Genomic DNA, 5,188 nt, shown 5'->3' with positions numbered 1-5,188 from the left:
CCAGGACCCTGAGATCATGACCTGAGCCGAAGGCAGAGGCTTAACCCTCTGAGCCACCCAGGCGCCCAGTCTTTCAGTTTTTTATATAAAATTTTAATTGAAAATAATTTTAGGGGAGCCTGAGTGGCTCAGTGGGTTAAGCCTCTGCCTTCGGCTCAGGTCATGATCTCAGGGTCCTGGGATTGAGCCCCAGGTCCGGCTCTCCGCTCAGCAAGGAGCCTGCTTCCTTCTCTCTCTCTGCCTGCTTCTCTGCCTACTTGTGATCTCTCTTTCTCTGTCAAATAAATACATAAATAATCTTTTAAAAAATAATTTTAGATTTACACAGAAGTTACTAAGGTAATACAGAGAGTTCCATGTTCCCAACACCTAGCTCTCACTATTATTAAAATTTTACATTAGTATGGTATGGTTGTTACAACTAATGAACCAATTTCGTTATCTTATTATCCTAAGGTCTTTTTCATGGCTCAAAGAGTCACTTTCTCTTTTAATCCAGGCAATAGTGTTTTGGAAGTTATATTTCTCCCCAAAAACTATTTTTAATTTTTGTATGTGATTAAATTAGCTCGATGAAACAACTATATCTACAGTAATTTTCAAGCCATCTCTCTCTCTCTCTCTCTAGGCTTAATTACAGAGTTTGAGCTTATTAAGTTAGTGGAACCTAGTTCATATCTCTTTTCTATGAGCTATTTAGTCTAGATAAGAGAATTCATTAGATACCACCTTAATCCATTAACACATTTAAGAAAGAGTATGATAGTGCTATTTATTTGATCTTTGTCTTGAGACTTGGTTATAATTAGCATTAATCAGAGTTTGTGGGTTTTGGTGTTTTTCAGTTTTTCCTTTTTTTATTTGAAGATCAGAAACAGTTCTATTTTTTAGACTTGCAAGTCCTGGAATTTCTGGAGTCACTCTTTACTCTTTAATCCCTGCTTACATGCAGGTCAATTCTTGAAAGACCGTAATCAAAGGCAGCAACCAACTCATGCTAGTAACAGGCTATCTTGAAGTCTTGTCACCCCAAACCACTCATTCTTGAGGTTTATTTTCTGTCTTCAAGTCATTGCTTTACCAAATATTTGCTATGACATAATCTTGCTCTACAAGTTCATCATCTTTCTGGACTTCAACACTTTCTTGCTATCTGCTGTTCAGTCCCAAGGGAAGAACAAGTATTTTAAGTTCTTATCACAGCAGCACCATACTTTTAGGGACTAATTTCTATATTAGTCAGCTTTTGCTATAACAATACTGTGTAATAAAAAAAAAACACATATTTCTATGACCTATAAAATGAAGGTATCTTGCTCATAGTCTGAGGCTGCCTGCAGTGGCTCTACTCCAGCCTGCAGATGGTTTCTATACTCACTCACTCTGGGACACAGGCTAAAGGAGAGTGCTCTTCCTATGACAGAGGGCAAGAATGCTAAAGGCCAAACCAAGTCACAGGAGCACGTTTTAAGCATCTACCCACATTTTGCTGGTCAAAGCAAGCCACATGACCAGACCTAATGTCAACGGAGGGAGGAGAAGAAATGCAATTACTTACGTGACAATAATACAATTTACCTCACCAGGCAAAGGTCTGGCCTCTGTTATTCATCATTCAGATGGTCACTAAAACATATGGGGAGCTGGAAGAGGAGGGATGCAAATGTGGTTAGGGAAAAAAAAAATGTTTAATATGCAGCCACTTAAAATTCAAATCCCCTTTTCCTCCCCCTTAAGTAGCTCCTTTCCCTAAAAGACCAGTTAGGGCTGGGCTGCATCAGTACAGCCGAGACAGTAATCTGACTCCAGTTCCATGGCTGGATGCTCTTTCATGTTCTCCAAGGGCTGCTGTTTTGTTCTTCACCAGTTAATCCAGCTCCAAATGATCTAGGAATTTCTCTTTCCAACCCCACTACTTCTGCTGCAGATGACAGAGCTAATCCTTTTGTCTTTTAAAAGAATTTACAATGTCCTGATGGGTCTCCAAGTTCTTTCCTTGCTTTAAGCAGAGAAACGAACTGAAAGCAGAGTTCCTCGGGCATGGTTCTGATCATCCCATCCCTTTCATCAATGCCAAAACCAAGGAGCCTAGCATAGTAGATGCACCTGCTCTACTGCTCCTCCTTACACCTGCTCCTCCAGAGGTATTCGGCAGTAGGCTCTAGCCACACTCATAATCCCTCCATTTTTCTCAGGGCTTTCCTCTTTGCATCCCCACTGGATCCAACTCATTTGGGCCATCATCACCTCTAGTTTGGCTTCCTCCCTCTGAGCCTGGCTCTACTTCTAGCCTGCCCATCTCCCAACCACTTTCCATTCAAAGTGATTCAGAGTAGTGCTTCTGGGATGAAAATTGATCTTGTGGCCCTCTTGTCTTAAATCTTTCAGTGTTTTTACATTTTGTCTCTCAAATGTGGCTTTCCAAGTATGCCCCATCTTGTCCCAAAATATTCAGCCTTATTTAAATATCAAGCTTCTTCCACACAAACTCTCACACTTCCAGAATTTTGGATACAAGTGAAATGGCCCTGGCCATTCTGATGGAGGGGCCTACTGGGCAGCAGAGTAGGCCTGAAAGCTGAAGTTGCCCCACAAGGTTGCCCTTGCCCCAGCCCAGTACCTCCATGTGCAACCCCTGACCTCCCCAAAGGGAGAAATAACTGTGGACAGAAATGTAATAATACTGCTGGACACTATTTTAGTCAAGACTTTTTTTTTCAAGTAACAAACACATCAAACAAAGTCAAGCACAACAGTGTAGTTATTGTAAAGATTTTAGGGTGTCTCATAAGACTCAAGGTCAAGACAGTGGGCCTTGTGAGTAACTGAGATGAGGAATTGGCTATTACAGTAAAAATTGAAGCCAGATCTGAGATGTACGTGTTGGTGTTGATGTTTTCATAAAATTATTAATGCCACTAACCCAGGAAACCAAATGCTGGACTTATCAAATGTCAACTGTATCCAGCCTCTCTTTCTCCCTGAAACTGACCCTCCTTCTACCACTTTCTATACAGAGAACCACCATATAATTGTTCCCTATACTTGGTAGCCACTGGTGGAACCAAACAAGGCCATATTATCCAAATGCAGCTTACCCGTTGCTGGCTAGAAATTCATGAGGTGGGTTAGTGCATAGGTCTCACCCTAGTAGTAGCAGGGGTATTTAGCCAAGTCAATTAGTTTAAGATTCTTTGGACTGTGAAATATGGATGGATTAGTGAGTTAAATAAGTAAATGGAACCAATTTGCAGAGAGACACAGATAAACCAAGAGACTATGTTGACTTAGAGACCTGGAGAGAGTTGTTGGCCTCTAGAAGTATCGTTCCCAGTTATAGTTTACAGATGCCTGCATTAGTTTGCTGGGACTGCTATCACAAAGTATAAAAGGCTAAGTGGCTTAAACAACAAAAATTTATTTTCTAACAATTCTGATATCAAGATATTGGCAGGGTTGATTTCTCCTTGGCTCATAGACGGCTATCTTCTTCCTCTGTCTCTTCATACTATCTTCCCTCTATACATGTCGGTGTCCTAAACTCCTCTTTTCATAAGGATACAAGTCAGATTGAATTAGGGCCCATGCTAATGATCTTATTTTAATTTTATTACCTCTTTAAAGAACTCATCTGTAAATCACAATCACATTCTGAGATATTGGGGGTTAGAACTTCAACATATGAATTTGGGACTCAATTCAGTCCTTTAGAGCATCCTCTCCTTTTTATATAGTGCTCTGTGTGAATCTATGCATTCAAAACAACCTGACAAACTATATTAGAATTATTTGTTGTAAGAAGCAGAAAATCCAATTGAAACAACCTTTAGGAAAAAGGGAATTTATTGACTCAAGTAACTGAAAAGAGCTTTTCTTGCCCAAGTTTTTCTAATAAAACCCCAGAGTTTAGTCTCATTGGCATGGATTTTATCACCAAATTCAACTCTACTTAAATCTGTATACCCATCTTTAAATCAATCATTCTGGTGAAAGGACAACAGCATAGGTCATGATTACCTGAATATCCTTGGAACTAGCAAGGTGGGGTCAATCCCACAGAAACACATAGCATGAAATGGGAGAGAGTGGGTCCCCACAGGGAAAATTCAAGTGTTGTTAATAGAAGAAGGGGGAATACACCCTGTCAGAGGCTGACAGACAAAAACAGCATATGTACATTATATTACCCAGACTACTCAGAGTCCAGTCCTTGGTAAATATACAGTGATTGATTGCATTGATTGGATACAGTATGTTTTGAGAAATTTCATTGCACATAGTCGGAGCTGAATAAATGTTTACAAAAATTTGTTGGAATGTAAATGTTAATAATCTATAGACAGAATTATTTTGCAATTGACTAGGAAATGTTTCTGAATACAGAGGATATTTTTCCACTTCCAATCTTTATAGTGATCCTTGTGGATATTGACTTGTGATTATTAATTTCTTATTCCTAGAAATCTATACTTATACCTCAAACACTGTCTCTTTCAGTGTTCTGAATTATTTTGTAAACCATGTTTATTTGCTTTCATTAGACCACATCTTGAGAATTTCTGGCTTCTTTACACACATCACCAAGTATTTTGTTTAGACTCAGTTAGCAAAAGATCATCATGAAAGAGGCAATAAACTGAAGTAAGATTAGTGAACAATTTAAGTTTTACTGCTAATAAGGTTTCTTTGTTCCTTCCCAGTAAAGATGACTATCAATATTGCTAAGAGATGTTTATTAAACTGATAAAAATGAATATTGTCTTTAAAGACTTAAGCTGCCTTTATTTGATCTCAAAGATAAACTTATAAAATTAATCCTTCTGATGTTTGCTTATTATTCAAGCATAACTTTTCTTCTACATACAGTGACTAGTTTTTTGTTGTTGTTGTTCAGCTCCAGCAAATTTTTGGCAGAAGTTCTGTCAATGGCTCTTTGGATAAGAAGCCCTGCCAGTCGGGCTTAAGCAACATTTTGCAAGGTGTAGGAGCAGAGAGTCAGAATGGGCTGACATTGAAAATTGAAGAATTTCCAAAGTTTAAGAATCACTGTTTTTAATGGTTTAATCCCTTGAAGTTTTCAATTAGGGAAGCTTCCCTTTATGCCTCCCATATTCTGGTGACTAATGATTTCATTGATTTATTACATGAATATTTATATTGCAGACAAGAGAAGCATGGATCCCATCTT

The sequence above is a fragment of the Lontra canadensis genome, unplaced genomic scaffold (genome assembly GCF_010015895.1).
Source record: "Lontra canadensis isolate GAN:19392208 unplaced genomic scaffold, GSC_riverotter_1.0 scaffold195, whole genome shotgun sequence".
Taxonomy (NCBI): Eukaryota; Metazoa; Chordata; class Mammalia; order Carnivora; family Mustelidae; genus Lontra; species Lontra canadensis.
Note: the sequence above shows the minus strand (reverse complement) of the source record.